Raw genomic sequence first — 20041 nt, 5'->3', positions numbered from 1 at the left:
GGGGCGGGGCTGGAGTTGAAAAGGGGCAGGAAGAGGTGGGGATGGAGTGGGGTAGGGGCAGGGGCCCTGGTGAAGAGGCGAAGCAGGGCACCAGGAAATGTGGTGCCCCAAATTTCCTGGTGCCCTACGCAGCTGCGTATGGGTGGGGACAGCCTTGTGCACATCATATAAAGGTGAGTGTTTGAAGTAAGGATAACATTTCACCTGGGCCAGGACAGAGTCTCTCAGATGCCATAGTGATGGACACCACGTAAGTAGTATTATAATCATTATTATTAATTTGTATTACCATAGTGCCTAGAATTCTTAATCCTGGACCAGGACCCCATTGTGCTAGGTGCTGTACAAATACAGAATCCCTAGATCGATCGATGTAAAGCTGAAATAAGGACCTCATGATTTGGCTTCTTATTCTAATTTGTGTTATTTTATTCATTCTATTATTATTCAATCTCCTGAGAAATGGCACAGTTGTGTAAACACGTAGCTAGTCAATTTTCACATTTTCCTGATAATATTATAGGCACTTCTACAGATCTGTTAGGATGTACTGTGCAGTCATTGCCCCTAACATTTTATCCTGTGTGTTATTGGAGAAGTGGATGGCTCAGGGGATTTATAACAGCCTGTAGAGCCTTTCACCTTGAGGTCACCCTTCTGACTCTGTCACTGTTCGGTAGTGACCAAAAATCTAATGGCATCAGACAGCTGTTTGGGAATCTGTGTGACATGAGTCTAGTGTCTTGTGGGCAAGTGTCCACATAATGAATAATGTAATTGTTGTCCTTGTTGGTAGTCCTAGCAGAGAGGCCAAGGGTTGAATGAGCATGGAGACTGAATTATGCTCTCATTGGTAAAGGTGGTCCCTCCAGGGTAAGGTGGTGGGATGAGGAAGCTAGCTAGCCCTGCTGCCTGTATTGTAACTGTTCAGTTGATAAATAGTCTCCAGTCTCCAGCACTGTCAATCTGACACCATCCACCAGTACTACATTAATTTAAACAACAACGTGTATCATTATTTTCAGAGTGGTAGCCGTGTAAACAAAAAAACTTCAAAAAGAGACTCCAACGAGAAACTGCAGAACTGGAATTGATTTGCAAACTGGACACCATTAAATTAGGCTTGAATAAAGACTGGGAGTGGATGGGTTTTTACACAAACTATAAACTATTTCCCCATGCTAATTTTTCCCCTACTGTTACTCACACCTTCTTGTCAACTGTTTGAAATGGGCCATCCTGATTATCACTACAAACGTTTTTTTTCTCCTGCTGATAATAGCTCACCTTAATTGATTAGTCTCGTTAGAGTTGGTATGGCAACACCCATTTTTTCATGTTCTCTGTGTATATATATATATATATATATATCTTCCTACCGTATTTTCCACTGCATGCATCTGATGAAGTGGGTTTTAGCCCATGAAAGCTTACGCCCAAATAAATTTGTTAGTCTCTAAGATGCCACAAGTACTCCTCGTTCTTTTTAATGTGTATCATTGACAGTGATGGGGACTTTATTAATGAATGTTTAATAAAAGTAACAATAGCAGAGCTGTTAAATAAAATTTTATAAAGCATTTTCAATGCACATTCACCCAATAGACTACATTATAATGGATGTGGAGTATTTACATTTAAGTATGTGTTCACTACAGATATATATTTTAATATTGGCTTGTAAAATAACACTTTTCTCTGGGAAGTACCTGTAATTTCTGTTGGGTAGCCACTTGTCTAAGTAAATATTCTTTATTTATAAAAAGATATATTCTAAAAGATAGGACAATCTTATAGAATAACCATTTGGTACATTTGATTTTTTTTAATCAAGGCCTGTTTCATATTGCAGAGTCAAAAGGAAAGCTTTTGTGTTACACTGGAAGAGTAGAACTTGCTTCAAACAAGCTTTTTATTAAAAAAAAAGTTGAAAATGTTTCCCGTGGCCTGAGACCTCATACCAAATTTCAGCCAGGAGCAAATTTTTACAGCCAGTGTTATAAATCAAAACTGGGTTTCTAATGGAAATGCTGACACAACTTTAACTGTAACAGTACTTGCAGGCAAGACTGTAAATAAATTAGAGTCACAAATTCAGTATTCTAGTGACATATCAAGTGTAGCATTTTTTGATCTTTCGCCAAAAGTGGTTCTATGTTTTGAAGTGGGATGGAGAGTGAATGCACTTGGTATAGGGCAGTATAAGGATATCCCGTAGAGCTAGTGAAACTATTCATTTGAAATTATGTGTGTGAGAAATTTAGCCTCTTTATTGGTTATCAAACCAATTATGATGTACTACCAGTGTGTGGAATATGCCTTGACCTTCACTAACCCATGCCCCCAGCTACCAAGCCAATAGCAAAGACCTCAACGGTTTCTATGGCAGATGAGAGTGCTACATTCGACAACAGTGTAGCAAGGAGCTGCAGGCATAGCACTTGTTTACTACTGTAGAGAGCTCATGGAATGATTTCATATTGACGGCCATAGAGTGCACCCTAACCCTATTCACTATACCCTAACCCTAACCCTGTACCCTATTCAGTTGAATCCATAATTGCAAGGAAAGAACTTGTTTTGGACAGGGGAGAGTGGAGGCAGTTTGAGTTTTAAGGCTCTGAGATTGTATTGTTCTAGGTAAAGACTCTGCAACGGGAACCTAGTGAGCTATTCTGTTGGTGATGTATCAGCCATAAAAGAATCTAACTTGCTTTCCTGTAGCAGTATTGTGTCTGCTGTAAAAGATTGTTTGGGGTCACTAAATGGGATTCTGAATACATGTAGGGTTACGTTCATCCGTGTCAGGAGCTAGAACATCACCTAGGCACTACTTCAGATCCAGCCAAGTCCTCCAGCCCCAGTCATTGTAGGTCACCACAGCTCCACTGAAGTCAATGCTACTATTCCAGATACTATTGGGGTTCTAAATGGGATTTACAATGGCGTGTAGGCTTTGTATTGGCCCTTTGCACACAGGTGAATTTCCCTCCCTGATAGCAGTTCTGCTGAGTAAGAAGGGGCCATTTTGATAGTAATTTTTCTGACCATCACCACCATTTTAAAAGGAGATTGCAAGACATACAGCCACACAGAAGTAGGAAGATGTTTCTCCAAAAAAACCAAACATGTGCATAAACGAAGAAATCAACATGACAAAATGCATTACAATACTATTCTATTTAGGTATAAATGTTTTCATCTTATCCTCATCTTGTGTACAGACGGCTCAGTCCTGTGAGGTGCTGAAGGCACTGAACTTTGGGCAACATCCTTAGCCATTGAACCAGTCTCTTGTAATGCATATTCAAGTACAGCATTAGAGGCAGATATGAAGCCGATTAAGGTAGATATTCCAGGATGCTAACTTGTCTATTTTGCTGCCTGAGTTACATAACTTGAAGTCAGAATAAGACCCTTTTACTTATGTTCCTCTTCTTTGGATTTTTTTTCTTCATCAAAAAACTTTTGTGTTTTTTTCTCCTAAACTGACAGGAAAGCATTGTGAATGTAACACTGGGTATTTACTTTATGCAGTTGTCTTTCCAAATCACTCTACAGTCCAAGGCTTTGGCAAGAGAGAGAGAGTGAGCAAGCAAGAAGTAGTATTTGTAGTAAAACGTGGATAGTCAATAGCATGTGGGAAAACAACTGAAACTGAAAATGGTCCCAAAGGTAATTTGCAAATCTGCTGAAATCCCGAACAAGCTTTGATTTAACCGAAGCTTGAAATGGCTTTTATTTACTGTCTATTGTGGAATAAATGACATCTCATAAACAGGCTTTATCCATTACCACAGAATGGAGATCACTGTGTTAGGGACATTTTATCCTCTTGATATAAAACAAGATATGCTATTGTGTGTTATTACAAATAGAAAAATCAATGCTGAGACACACACCTCTGAAATTTCATTTTCGCGGAACCCCATTTTCAAACATGTATTCTCTAATAAAAACGTCTCCATAACCAGGGGGATTGACAAAATACTGAGCAACAAAGAACAATAACAAACAATGAATAAAGTGGCTCCATCCTGAGTCTTTTTGCTGTACATTAGTCACACGCTTGCATACATTTCTGAGCACCGCGCAGAGCTCCCACTAGGCAGGAAAGTAAAACAGCTGAATTAGCTTCTCCCTTAAGCGTTCTGTGCAGCAGGTACATTGCATTCCAAGTGGTGCTGGAGGTGAGAACTTAACAGGAAATACTGGCCTGATCCAAAGCCCATTGAAGTCAAAGGAAAGACTCCCTAAACTTCACTTGGGTTTGGATGAGACCATATACATAGAAAGGAATCAGAAATAGACTGATTATGACCAGCTGTGCTACTATTTGATACAAGTTATCTGGTTCAAATCCTGCTCACCTTGGTCATATGAGTAATAATAATAGCTAGCTCTTAAATAGAGCTTCACACGTCTAGATCTCAAAGTGCTTTTAAGAGGAGGTCATGTTTTATAGATGGGGAACCTGAGGCACAGTCATCCCATTGATTTCAGTGAGACTATTTGCATGAATAAAGTGACCACTGGTATATATATTTTTTCTTATCCATTTCCTGTGACAAAATGAATTTTAATTGTAGTAACTATAGTGATGAGGAAAAGATTACGTATCGAGAGACAACTATCCACTCTTCACAGATTTACTTGGCTGGCCTGGTTGTTAAAATATAAATGTTAGAATCCAATAATAATGATAATCACAAATGTATTCTCTTTAATGACTTAAACTTGGTGGCTGAAGTTAGAACTAGTGGGATTATGTGTGGTCCATAAATTATCTGATTTCAGCCTTTTTTCTCTATTCACTAGCTGAGGGTGAGTCCTGCTTCTGTTAGTTTGTTGATAAATATTCACTCCCCAAAAGTATGCAAAAACATTTCAGCCACTAGGTTATTTGTGAACTATTCAGATTGACTATTTGCTTTATGTGGTGCACAACTGGTCACCAAACTACGGTATTATAACTACTTCGTGCCTGGGTGAAACAGGAGTATAACAAGGAACAAATGATTAACAGTGAATTTACACATTTATGGGGCGGTGGTATTTTTTTCAGTGAGTAATTGTTTGTCCCCAGAAATCATGACATGTTGGAATTTATGACCATTTTCTCAATTAAGCAGCAGGGGTGTGTGAATGTTTACAGACATTATACAATATGACCGTGCAAATAACAGTGGAGAGAACCTAACAAATCACTTTTTGATTATTCAACTATCTCTACCTAAAATCTAGACTGGAAAGTTATTAATCTGCTATCTGCTGCAGTTCAAAAGCTGCTAAACTGAACTAGTGAAGAGATAAGAACATACAAATTGCCATATTGGATCAAACCAGCGTCCATCTGCTCCAGTATCCTTGTCTCTGGCCAGTACTAAATACAGAGGCAGGGAGGAAACCTTGCAATGGGCAGTGAGGGAAACTTTCCACAGTAAATGTCTCTGTCTAACTCCCATTAGTACGTGAGTTTACCTTGAAGCTAGAGCTGAGCAACTCGATGATTTTTGGGTTTGGCTGCTGAACCGAAAAATCAGAAAAAAAAAATCAGTTTGGTTCAAACAGAAACTGAAATGTTTTGTTTTTTCTTATCAAAACAAAAAACTAAGAAAAAAATATTTTGAATTTAATTTACTATCTGAAAAAAATAAAAATAAAAATCCTCAGCTCTCCCTGATGCAAGAAGGGGTATATTTCTTCTAAAGCTCTTGTGTTTGGATTTTTTGTTTTTTGTTTTATTCCTTAACATCATTCTGGGTATACTTGTTATCCATATACATCTCAAATTCTTTGCTGAATGCTGTTAAGCTCTTAGCCTTACTAATAACTTGTGGCAATGAATTCTACATGCTAACTATGTGTCGAGTGAAAACAGTATTTTCCTGAAAGATCCCATAATGCTTGGACTTTAAGGGCCCAACTCTGCACCTTTACTCAAGGTGAACAGCTATTTATTCCATGAGCACACTATTGAATTCACTGGGACGGTTTGTGAGCAGTGACGGTAGAACTGGGCCCGAAGTTTGCATTGAAACTAATTTCATAACCACAGGGGTTTTGTGTCAAAGGCTGAAGAATCCTGTCCAGATCTTTTCCTCTGTTATGTAGAATGCAGACAAATGAAGCTGGGTGAGCCAATCTAATGGTAATTCTGCTTTCAAACAGATGTCAGTATTTAAATAAGGTTTGAATGGGAAGGAAAGGTCTCTTTGGACTTTCCCTCTGATGTCCTTATTGCGAGTAGAAATTTGCTTCCCCACAGGAAATTCTCTCTTTGAGAAATGCAAGAAATGAAATTATGTGGGGCTCCATCCAGCTACCTGCATGCAGATGGCTGGTCCAATCCCCATCTTCAGAATCTGCCCAGCAGCACTGTTAGTTTCCAGCCTGACCTGTATTGGAGTTTGCAGGCACTGGTGTGCAGAACCATTAGACATGTAGGTAGCACAGACCTGCTGGTAGGAGTTTGAGTTATTATCAGAGATACCTTACTTGCAGATAGCCCAGGTAGGCATGGCCCTATGTGTTGAAATTCCCTAAATCCCACTAATCTGAAGTGCACTTATCCTAACATGCCATTCACCGGGGGAGGGGAAGTAGAGGGGGCGGGGAGGAAGAGCTCATTTCACCTGCTTAAAGCTCTGGTCATCATGCGTTATGGCAGCGAAGTGTCAGGGGGAGAAGATGGGTGTGGGAAGGTTGGGGAGGTGAAATCCACTCCCGCAGACCGAGGCCAAGGGGTAGGTCTACAATTAGTCCCTTCCTTCCTCCCTTGGCCAATAGTTCAGCCCAAGGGCTGGAGTAATAATAACAATAATACTCCTGGAGTGTGTTGGGGCTACTAGTTGCTTATGGACAGGGATCCCATGCTCTGTCATCATTGCCAGCCTATATGCAGGGCTGCTGTAAAAACCCCTTTCCTGACCAACAGGGATGTAGCCCTACACCTAAGGCACTTTGCCTGTACACAGAGCCCCATCATAGGTCTTGCGCAGTCCCACAGGTTATCATGTGGTCTCTCTGTACTGGCCTCACTTCCATCCGGTATGAACCTGGTAGTGGTCAGTTATTGTGGAGTTGTTTGCAAAGGGAACAGTCTCACTTGACGGGCCCGTGTACGGCAGCTCTGGAAAGGTTTAACGTGAGAAACCCACCCCTTTGGCCTCAATTGTATCTTTGTTCAGCAGGCTCATTTTATTCCCAAAGTATTTTTTGTTCCATTGGATGTTCATGAACAAACGGTGGAATGTTTTCGCATAGCACTGTCTGTGCTATGACACTTACCATCCTGGGACTGCAGCCAGTGCAAATGAGATGCAGATCTGCAGATTGAGTATCTTGGTTCAATTCCTGTCATACATATGGATCAGCCGTCCCAGGTAGGAAAAGCTCAGTGCGAGCGGAGAGTATTTAAGGAGCTGCCGCCTGATGGAAAACTTTGAAAAACATTCTACTTAGAAACAATTCTGCTCCCACCTCCTATATATTCCATATAGCTTTTCATTCCTTTGTTATTGCTCAGGACATTTGCACGAAAATAGGGTCTTTTGTTCTTTAAACATTCATCTGCTCCTGCTGCTTATTCCTCACCCAAAGTCATAATCCACTGCCTGTAAAATTGCCAAGTGGTTGCTGTGTGAAATACAAGAGGGCTGTGACAAATGGGGTGATGATCAGTGGTAGGAAGGTCTTGGGAAACTCAAAGTTCAGGTTCAAGTTTAGTTACTTCTGTGAAAATCCAGATTGTACTTGTATATGGCAAAGTTGTGTTGGAATCAGGCTGTTATGTTTGGCTTCTGACCCAAAGTTTGGAGGTGTTTTGGTGGGGTGTTTGGATCCAGAGTTCTCAGTCAGGCCCTTACGGTTCTGGCTGGATATATTGCAAGAAAAGCCTTTTTAAGGATGTTTTGGCATGGCTAATTCCAGTTTTGGCCAGAAAAATGAAGCAGAAGAAAAGTACATGGATATTGCAAAACATTAATATTAGAGGTGGGTCCAAATTGGAACACTGGGCCAGACCCCTCTGAACTTTGAGGAAGTTTGGATTTAGAACTGGATCTGAACTTCCCAGCTCAGATCTTCTCTAACTAGGTTGAAACAGCACAGCAAATCCAACCCTCAACTTTAGTGGAGCTTGGATTTGAATTGGAACTTTGGCAAAGGTTTGGCAAAGGAGAGTATTCAGGCTGACTGTAGGGTTTCTTGTTCCCTAGTCAAACCAGCCTTGGTGTACCCATCCCAACCTACTGTCACCCCATAAACACTTCTGGAACATTCTGCAGCCACTCGTTCTGTAGTGCAGGTGAGATAGCCCTGGGGGTATTATTTCTGAGCCATTTGTCCAATTCCTGATTACGACGTCACACAATGAATAACCAGCAGGAGCAGAGGAACTCCCGTGAAACCAGGATGCTGTTGGTGCAAATGTCTTCAGTAATAGAGAACATAGGCAAAAACAACACAGGAAATACAGTCTGACTACATAGAAGGTTACCTTATGGTCACCACTTTAGCACAATTAGGTGTGGGACATCCTTTGATGTTTAAATGTCACCTTCAGCCCTACATTGTCAAGGATCAAGTATATATGTGTGAGGGGATGGGAGGAGGAAGGATTAGTATGATTAATCTCAACCTCCACCCACAATCCAGCTGTCTGTTCCTGCTAGAATGATCAGCTGTGAAATAATTAACAAGATCCATATTCAAATAGATATAATTAGGCTGCAGCGTGAGCATCCAATTGTGATGAACGGGCAGGTCATACCTGTCTTATCGCTGTTGCTTCAGTGGGTCTTTCTGCAGGCTCACGAATACCACCCTGCATTGGTTTATATTCAGAAGGTTTTCTTCACAGCCCCAGGGGCTAGAAACCTAATTGCTGCTTTTAATGAACAAGTACATTTTGTATAAACTGCTGGGATTATGAGAGACCTGCAGATATGGTGTAAGACCAAGCACTGACCTAGTCTGAGTCGTATATACTGCATGCAGATGAAAACGTGATTCTCTGGCTATGTCCTTAGCAAAAGGCAGCGTGGGCATGGCTGGGGAGAGGCCCTGCGGAAGGACAGCGCAACAGTGGCTGCCATGCTGCTGATGTTCTAGGGACACTAGAGGGAGCAGGGACAGCCCAGAACCCACTGGAGAGGGCTGTTACATCTGTACACCATGGACTTCCTTGGAGACTGGCAGCTCTGTCCCTTGACCATTCTGTTCTATCACCAGTCATGGCTCTGGCAAGATATGATGTAGGGGAACAGTGGTCCAACGAGGCAACATTATCAAAGGGAGCAATGCTCCTCCTCTAAGCTAATTTGCTTGGGAAGAGGAGCATTTGGGCACAAATGTGAGTCAATGGGGGAAAGGGACAGGGACTGGGCTGGGACTCTGGAGACATGGGTTCAACTTCTGGCTCAGCCACAGACTTCCTTTGTGAGGCTGGGCAAGTCATTTAACCTACTCCATGTCTCAGTTCCCCATCAGTAAAATGGGGATAATACTTCCCTAGTTCACTGGGGTGCTGATGATTGTGAGGTGCTCAGATAATACTACGATGGAGCCCTTTTAGCACCCATCTAGACAATAACCAACACCCATTCGCAATAGCAATAGAGGGTTTATAAACACTAATCAACTGTTGAGATAGCTATACAGTACCTCCCAAAGGAACCACCATGAACTGAGCTAGCATGCTCTCTGGATTTATCAGAAGATAGGATACAAAAAAAGCCCATTTCAAGATTGAGCTGGCTAGTTTCACTTTTAATGCCATTATTCAATCTTTCTGACAAGGGTCCTTTGCACTGGCTGTCTGCATATTGTACTGCTCGCTTCTTTTAAGCTGTTTAATATGGAAAAATGTTTAAGTAGGATTCAGATATCCCTCAGCAAAGGGGGGTGGGGTGGGGGGAAGCCTTTACCAAGTATAAACCAGAAGTTGCTGGAGGCAAAGATGCCTTTCAGCAGTTTCAAGCTAAGACTTTCTATTTCCATGTAAAACTATCTGTCGAAAGGTCAGACTACATTTACAATGAGCAAAGTTTTATAGTCTACACATGCATGAGCACCTGCTTGGGAGATAGTGGAAAAGATTCAATTTACCTTTGGGTTGCAATGCTCAGATTCCCATTTAAAAGTCTAAGACCTCTGATTATTTATTGATGTCTTTCTCTTCATAGCTGTCTGAATCTTTACTGGGTTGCAAGATGCTACAGAGTGGCCTAAAGGATTTTTTGAATTAAGTTCTTTGGAGTCATTTTCCCTTCAGGTGTTTAACCAGTGAGACTGCATCTTGACAGGACGCTGTTGCGTGTATTTATTTATATATTTATTTGTCTAAAATCAAATTAACTGCCAGCCAAGCAGCCATCAAACACTGGGTTATGACATGGTTATTGGGTGCTTTATTTTTATTTACTGAGGGGGTTGGGAGAACGACGATGGGAAATAATGCTTTGAAACAACTCACACATTACAGTGAATATGCTTCAGGTTCCCAAAAGGCAACAGAGGAAATTTAATAGAAAGTCTCTATCAATAACCCCTTCCCCCTCCCAGAAAGCACAAAAGTGGCAGCTTATACATTTTCTTTAACTTACAAGAACCAAGGAGACTTTTACTGAAGATACCGAAAAAGGCATTAGGTTCTACAAAGTACCTTGGGCAATTGAGTAAGTTCCTCCTCATTTCAATGAGAATAGAAACACATTTTTTTCTCAATCATAATATGAGCCACAGTTCAGAAAAAAAGAACGAGCACAATTCATTTTAGTACTTACACCCCCCTGAATGATCAAAGCCCGTTAAAAAGGAGAGGGTCAAACCCTGATCCTAATAAAGACAGGAGCAACCTCCACTTCTGTGGAAGCAGGATTTGGCCAAGGAACTATATTGTATAATGGGTCTAATTCAACAAGTTGGCATAGGATGGTGGAATTGATCTTCAAATCAAGACTGGATGCCTTTCAGGAAGACGTGTTTTAGTCAAACAAGTTATTGGGCTAAATATAGGAATAACTAAATGAAATTCTATGGCCTGCGTTATACCGGAGGTCAGACTCGATGGTCTAATGGTCCCTCCTGGCCTTAGACTCTCTGAATCACTCCCAATAGAAGCACAACTCCTTGTATGCAGGACAGAGTTTTCACTACTGTCCCCTAGGGGTTTTCCACATATTGGGGCTGCTTTATTTCCTGCTGGAGATCAAAGATGGCTCAGCTGCCCTGGCTTTCTCTAGAGAGTTGTTGTACGAGTGGATCCTCGTACAACAACCTTTTTCTTTCTGAGTCCCCCTGCCTCCCAACCTGCTATAAAAACTCCATGGTCCACCTTTGCCACACCAACTGTTTTTCTGCATATAAAAGCCAGTGCCAGCGTTAGGGGAGAGCAATTGCCCGGGCCCCACGCCACAGAGGGCCCAGCGAAGCTAAGTTGCTCAGGCTTTGGCTTCAGCCCCGAATGGCGGGGCTCCGGGCTTCAGCCCCATGCAGTGGGGCTTCGGCTTTCTGCTCTAGGCCCCAGCAAGTCTAATGCTGCCCTGCTTGGCAAACGCTCTGAAACCTGCTCACGGCCCCCCAGAGGGCCCCGGATCCCTGGTTGAGAACCACTGCTCCAGATAACCTTTTTCCTTACTTTTGGAGGTGCACCAGTGTGACAGCCACCATCTTGGCCAACACATTAGGGATTTAACCTGGGACCTCCAGAGCTCAAAGCATAACTTACTACAGCTTGAGCTAAAGTGCCAACGCTCTGCAGCTGGGAAATCATAGCCCCAGAAGATCAGGCACAGAGGGGGACCTGTAACACATGCACCCATGAGTTATACCCAGCTGCTTACAAACTATTTCCCCAACCCTTGTTAACTAGTGAGCAGATCCCATAACAGAATGTAAATACATTGCTGTTTAACATGTAGAGAGAACAAGGGAGGGAGTGCTCATCACCTTCCAGGATTGAGTCCATGAAGGGCTGGTGTAGTATCCGTGAATAAAGCATTAGTGCCTTTAAGTGAGACCTGTACCTCTGGCATGCTTCTCCTCCCAGAGAAAGGAAATACAAGGTCATGAACTGACTAGTGTGTATGTGCACCATTTCCCTCTATTGGGTAAACTGCTCACCTGTATGACATAAGTCCTATACTGCAAACAGCTGGCAGAGATTTTACCTTGCATTATGTGGTAAAGGAATTTTCCATTCGATTTCAATGCATGGAAGAGGTGTTTGGAGTTGTAGGATCTGTGTTCTACTTCCCACCATCACAACGACGTTCTGAGAAGCCATGATGTGCAGCACAGTGACAACTATTCTGTTCTAAGTAGGTTCTTATACGGCGCTCATCGCCATATTATCTGAGCACCGTCCACTCATGCATCAAGCGACACGATGAACATCTCTCACATGTTGTTTATTCTTTTATCCTCTCCAGAGATGTGCAGTGGAGTGACTTGTGTTGGTAGGGTTTATTTAAGTATCCATGTAGTTACGTATTTATTTTAGAGAAGACAAGGTCAAAGACATGCACCTGGCTGTTGGAGTGGAAGGTGGAGAGGTTTGTGATGGTGCTCAGGTCCTGAGAGAGTTCATTCCACAGTCTCAGACCAGCCCTTGAGAAAACTCTGTCTCCTGTACAGATGAGCTTATTGTAGCGAGTTCCATTGTGCCAGAGGAGCAAAGTTGTCAGCCACAGACTTTATCCCGGACCTTTAGGCAGTCCTTTAAATATCCTGGGCCCCAGTTATGGAGCTCCTTGAAGATAAGGACCAAGATCCATTTGATTCAGTATTCTACCCGAAGCCAGTGTAGAGGGCAGAGGAGGTGTTGATGTGCTTGTGATAGCCCGTGTTGCTGAGGAGACACATTGCCGTATTCTGTACTAGTTGGAGAGTCGTAAGCACTGAAGGCATCGTGCCCAGCCAGGTATATCACATTGCTGTAGTCCAGCCAAGAGGTGACGAAGGCATGAATAACCGAGACCAGGTCATTGTCCACCAGAATGGATGGAGTCTCCTAGCTACCTGGAGATGCTAGAAAGGACTATTCACAGATGCTGTTATGTGAGAACTTAGTGTCAGTGAGGAGTCCAGGTGCGTGTACTCCTAAACTACAGATGGAACTGGCAACTTGTGGGCGTGAACCTTCAACCAACGGAGACTGCACTTTGGCTGTGAACTATTCAAACTGCTTTCGTCTGTCCACCTGCATCACCTGTGTCTTGCTCAACTATGAATGTCCTATATAGCCATGTATTTGTTACACACACTGACACCAGACTTATGGATACTGGTTGAGAGTGATTGAATAGACCTCCAAGAAGATACCGAATAACATTCCAGCAGAGAATATTTACAGATCTGATCGTGAAACTAAATAATTGTCCAATCCATTTATCAACGTGCTTTCAATTGCCAGATCAGAGTGACTAAAACAGTGCTAATGACTGGAGTAAAAGTGTTTATCTTTATCCAAATCATTTTAACAAATAAAAGTTTTGAAACTTGCAGATTATTTATTATTATTAATAATAATGTATTTGCATTACAATGGCACCTATGAATCCCAGCCATCAGCCAGGACCTCATTGTGCTTGGCACTGTACAAACACAGAACAAAAAGGTGGTCTCTACTCCAAAGATCATACAGTCTCCATTGTCTTTAGCTAATTCTTTGAATTCATAGGATTGTGGACCCCAGCATGAGAAGAAATACACTTCTCATGAATACAGAAAGACTCCTAACCTAGCCTGCCACAATTTCCATTAATTTCAGTGGGAGAAGAGTCATATACTCTACCTCCTATAGTTCACAAATGTTTAAGTACAGTACAAATAGGGCCTGATCCAAACCCAATAGATTTCCATTTACTCCAATGGGCTTTGAATCAGCCAAGTCCTATATATCTTAATAAAGTAATGGCAGACACACAGTCTTCCACTAATGAACAATGCAAATAATGTAGTTTGCAAAAATTAAATAAAAAGAGGGTATTGTGTGTCTGATGGTTGATTCTGCTTCCCTCCACTCTGCTTGGCTGCTTTCTTCCCTAGATGGGAGGTTAATAGGTATATGCATTAACGTAGTGACCTCTTTATTGACACACTTTCATTTCACTTCTCCTTAACCACCATGAGAGTAAAACCCAGAAGAACTGTTCAGAGAAGAGTGACTACATTTAGAAAAGTAAAACAAATACCATTACAAGGAGTGCACTAAAACCAGATAATTAGTAAAATGATGTCATGGACTCTCTATTATAGAGAGATGCACACTCAGCTCTGGTGTTGTCCTAAAGATATTTTCCCCTTTAAGTAGCTGATAAGGTATTTACCATCTTAACTCCATCAGAACAATTTTTCTTTTGCCTGGAAGCTATACATACATCTATTTAGCAGATGGAGTTAAGCCTGTAAATATCATCTCTCTGTATATACATAAACATACATCACGCAGGATATTTGTGGACACCAACTGCTGGTGTAATAAAAGTGGCCAGTTTTGAAAATCAGGCCAATAATCTGAGTGAGGAAACATACATACATGGTTTAATAAATAAAACATACATACATGATTTAATATTCAAGTCAATTTCAAAAATATAGTATTATCTACCAATCAGACTAAATATTTTTTGTGTGTGTGATTTGTTTGACTGTGTATGAAAAGTGAAACAGGTCTAACAATAGCAAGGAGATAGTTCCGCAGTATTAGAACGTGTATCGTTTAGCTGGACTTGAATTGAATTCTTTTCACTGAAAGAAAAATACTAGGAGGTTTGTTCACTAGATAACAAATCCCTAAATGGTTCCATTTTCCTACCCTCGTGATCATTGGTATTGATTACTTTGTATTCTTGAATCTATTTTGTTCAGCTCCTGTTTAATATTTAAGAGACATGAAGAACCGTATCTTGTAATATTTAAGAGGTTAACTTATTGCAGAGCGATAAAGAAAGGAAACAGTTCCAAATGAGGTGTAACTTTGGCCCATTTCGTTGATGTGCCACAATATAAATTTAGAGCTATACTCTGTACTGTAATATAATATATAGCTTTAAAATGTGGTAAAACATCTATTACAGCAGAGACCTTTTGTCTTTAGTAGAGCATTCAGTGCCATTCGGCACAACATTCAGCTCCAAATCGAGATTTCAGGGCTTGAGGGGGCTTGAAACCAGGGTTTTTTCATATGGGGGCTAGTAATACATTTTGGATTTCAAACATCCCTCTATAATGTTGGAGTCTCTGACTGTGGCTTTAGTTCAAACTCTGTCTAATGTTCTGGGACTGTGATACATTAGATATCCACTTCTTGCCTGTTTAAAATGTTTAAAGAAACACTGCTAATTAGTTAAGGCCCCAAGAATCACTGGTTAGTAGGAGCGACAATGTTTGTGCTCTGATCTTTCACACAGGTTCCCAAGTTAAAAAGAGACTTCAAAGTCCAATGTTTGATGTCCCCATTAAAAATGACAGTATTTATTACATGTTTTAGAGAGGCAGCAGGGTCCCTTAGATTGTGAAAGGGACTATTCAGAGCTCTACAAGTGACTCATTATGTTACCTGGGGCAAGTTCTACAACTCCTCAGTTTATTTATCACATAGCTCTACAATTAATCACGTGACTATCATCAGCACATGTGGTATATGTGTTGTGTATATCAGTATTTAGCACACACATAGTATAGATATTTTAAATCCTTGACAATGTCCCTTTAGTATAATATTGGACTCTGTAAGATCTATCTAAGGTACTTATATGCCCCCCCATACTATAATATCTGAGCGCCTCACAATCTTTAACGTATTTATCCTCTCAACACCCTGGTGAGGTAAGGAAGTGCTATTATCGTGCTATTATTCCCATTTTACAGACAGAGTTAAGTGATTTGCACAAGGCCATCTAGGAAGTCGGTGGCAAAGTAGAGACATAAATCCAGGTCTCCCAAGTTGCAAACTAATGCTCTAACCACTAGACCATCCTTCCTCTCTGTTTGTCCTTTGAGATAGGCTGAAACTAGTGTCGTGTCTTTTATTTTCTTTCATAGAGACAAGCATGTGTGTAATAAGGAAAGTTTAGTCTTTTTCTCCCGTTGTAACTAGTTTGCCAGTGGGAATGAAGGCTAATTATTAGCACCAGGAGCTGGTCACATAGGCTAAGCCATTTGGGACTAGTCTTGTGTGAATAACTGATTGTTTTGGTTCTCTGGCCAAACCGAAAAATAACAATAATAAAAGAAATAGGTTTTGGTCAATCCGAAATGAAACTTTTTTTGAACTGAAAAAAGAAAAAAAAAATTGGGGTCAAACAAAATGGTTCATTTAGTTTTTGAGGTTTTTTCAAATCTAGAGGTTTTTTTTAAAGTAAAATTCAAAAAAGAAAAGACACTTCAAATAAAAAAATTGAAATGTTTCATTTCAAAAATCTCAAAAATGAAAAGTTTTGTTTGGGGAGGCTTTTTTTTAGTTGTATTTTTTTCTATCAAAATAATTCAGCAAGTTTGACATGAACTTGCAAAATGTTTGTCGACCCAAATGTGCATTATTGGGCAAAAAAAAGTTTTGTCCAAAAAACATTTTTTTTCCACCTATCTTTGTTTGGGACAAAGTTTTCCAACGAGGGTGGGTATAACTAGGCACTGAAATAGGTAGCCCAACATTCAGAGCTGCAGGTGTCTGGCTTTAGGAAGTGGTGTTTTAAATCGGGAGGGATAGCTCAGTGGTTTGAGCATCCGCCTGCTAAACCTAGGGTTGTAAGTTCAATCCTTGAGGGGGCCACTTAGGGATCTGGGGCAAAATCAGTACTTGGTCCTGCTAGTGAAGGCAGGGGGCTGGACTTGATGACCTTCCAAGGTCCCTTCCAGTTCTAGGAGATGGGATATCTCCATTCATTAAAAAAAATGTTTTGCATTAATCACTTTTTGCATCAGCTGTATCCATGTAAGACAAGCATAAAAAGCCCTTGAAGTCTTTGCCTTGTAGATTTGCTGTTGCAAGCCTTAATTAACTGCTGTTTGTAAAAGGAAATTGTGGTGCTTGGATGAAAGGCTCTAAATGAAAATAATCAAAAGTAGAAATGGAAAAGATCTAAATCATCCCGTCCATATCCCTGCCAATGTGGATACATTAGATGTGCCTGCATATAAGTGCCACATTATTATTTCTCATTAATTTAAGAAATCCTCCCAAGATCCTAATTTTTGCTGCAATATTGAAAAACAACAGGAAAAAAATAATAAAATAATGGAACAACAACAGATAGCCAGCCAGATCCTGAGCAGGTGTAATCAGTGCGATTGCATTAACTGCAAGGATCTGGCCCAAAATGTTTGATTAATCACCTGAATTATATTGGAAGCCGGCGGCGGCTGGTGCCCAGGATTAGTGGTAAAGCTTTAGGTACAATTGCCATAACTGAATGCTAATGGGGTATTCAGGAGCCTGTCCATTCATCCTGTCCTTCATCTCTCATCATACAGAAGACAGTGCCCCGTCCTCACATTTACAACCTGCTGTTCCCTTGCATGCCCACAGCAGATCCTGCAGATTTTGCTGTGGAACGGTCTGTGTGATATAATTTGGGTGTGCCATTTTCAAAATCTCTTTTCAGAATGCCCATTCTGTTTTAATTCCTGGAACAAGCTCCCGGAAGAATCATTACAATCTCTTTCATGCTATATGCAATAGGTGCAATTAGATTCCATGTCATCAAGGGATAGCCACTGTCCCGCAGGAGTGAAATAGATTTGCAGTTAGATAGAGCCCTGCTTAGTGAGTTATTGCCTCTTTTTATAGCCATGAGATCACTTATAAGATAAAGAGAACATCTCTTAAAATGCATATGCCTGCCTTCAGTGCCACACCTTCCTTGCATGTGCCTTTTAAGGCGAGCCCACTATAATTATTAAAGTGACATGCTCATATATTTTTGATCTCTGTGGGACTATGTAAGTGCTCCCCTCTGCCCTGGGATATGCAATTTGGGTCCAGAGAGGAGATCTGAAACAATTTCTTTCGCAATCAAACTTTAATTTTAATAGTGCCCGTGCTGCAATTGATACGGATTCGGAGAGGTTTGGGAGCTGTGTTATTTCTTCTGTCTCCTACAGCACAGAAACATTTTAAAGGTGCTGCAGCCTCCATGTCTGGATTAGTCTGACTACGGCAAAATAAATTTCCAGCATACCAAAGTCATCATCCGTTAAGTACAGGGCTGTGGGTTTATTTTTTTGGTCTAAACTAGAATGCCAATGGCCACTTGTTCAAGGAAGTTTAAGAAAAGTTCTATGTCTATATATAACCCCTTTTCTAGGAGGCTAGAGAACTGCAGGAAGGAAAGATTGCATGCCAGACCTCCAAAAGCAAATACTAATTCAGCAGTCTAGTCACTCTGTCAAACATTTAGTGTATCAGGGTTGATTGTTCCCTGGTAGGCATAGCTCTGGTATATCCGCCAGGCCTTTTGTCATGTTAACTGCAACCGATCAATGGATTGAGGTCAGGACTTCTGATGTAGGTGCAAGCTTAGAGGGAAAAAAGTCTCAAAGATTCATTTTTTCTCGTCTGGTAGCACTCCGGTCACTTATTTTTTCTCAGTTAGCCTCTGCCGCTCTAAAGTGGATATTGATCAGTGCTTTAATGCAAACCTGTCAAATTAATTTTGCAGAGCTGGGATATGACTGGCCTAAAATTGCTTCTGCATCTGTTCTCTGCAGCAAGCCTATGAATTTTAATCATGACCAGAATGGGCTGTTGGCTTTTTTTGTTAGAAACTTGAATAGGAAAGGTTTAAACTGTAAATGCCATGAAATGATGCTGTTTTGTTCTTTTCAGAAACTCATGTGGCTGAGGTCAAAGAAATTATGATGTCTGCGTATTCTTGTCAGATGCTCGGGAAGCTTTGTGGGTTTTTCTTTTTTTGCAAAGCAGAGCAAAGGTATGTGCTGTTCTTGTTAAACATTCTCAGACCAATCAGAGAACAGCAGGCTTCATGTCTCCTGGAATGCCAGATGCATTAATATTAATATAAAATTTACCTCTCCAGCCCCCATTGAATGATCTTATTATTCCTGATAACTTGATCTCAAGGGATGGGGTGGGAGAGAAATAAAGATTTTTTTCCCTCCCTTGGTACACTTGTAATGCAAATAAAATGTTCTTCAAAGAAACCCGGGATGCAATTTAGGGAATTAACAAGGATTGTTGCTGAAGTACAAAACTTGACCAAGAAGAATACAAATGATTATCGAGAATGTAGATCTGTGTGTCACTTCATCATGCAAAGCAAGCTATTCGCGTGCTCTTCATACATAGATATCACTCAAGCGTACAACTTTCTGTGACTACGTGGACAATTTGCAGTGTAAGTAAGGACATTTGCAGTTTTGTCAGCATAAACCCTTAGTCAGACACAAAATGTTATACACATGAACATGGGAACACGCTGCCCCAGCATAAGGCTGGACCATCCATCAAGACTGAACCAACTAGTAGCAACATTCTGACCTTGTGTTGCATCTTTTGTCTGAGGATCTCACAGTGCTTCAGAACATTCATTAAGCCTCAAAACACCTGTGGGGTAGGGAAATATTATTAACCCAGTTTCAGCGATGGAGGAACTGACACACAGACTCAAGCCAGTGCAAGGCTGTGTCTTTCTCCTGCTGAGATAACTGGCAAAACTCTCACTGACGTCAGTGGAGCAGGACTGGGTCAATAGTGATTCAATGGCTGAACTGGGAAAGAAACCCTTGGCTCTCACGGCTGCACTTGACCACTAGACCGCATTGCTTTGTACTGCCTAGCAGTTGCACCCATAATATTTTTGATTGTAAAGACCCTCTACAATTCTTGCTTCTATTGCTGTCCTTGGCCGGACAATCTAAAAAAAGGTCATCAACCTCCCCGGTGATACATTTTGCCTAAATTCCTTGTTTCACTTGTTGCTTCCTTTGTAGTTAAATAACAAAATAATACTATTGATCTGCATTCCAGTGACACCCCAAAGCTCCAACTGAGATCAGGGGCCTCATTGTGCTA

Source organism: Trachemys scripta, chromosome 6 (assembly GCF_013100865.1).
Source record: "Trachemys scripta elegans isolate TJP31775 chromosome 6, CAS_Tse_1.0, whole genome shotgun sequence".
In the NCBI taxonomy this organism is placed as follows: domain Eukaryota; kingdom Metazoa; phylum Chordata; order Testudines; family Emydidae; genus Trachemys; species Trachemys scripta.
The sequence above is the reverse complement of the archived record's forward strand: the minus strand, read 5'-3'. Positions refer to the sequence as shown.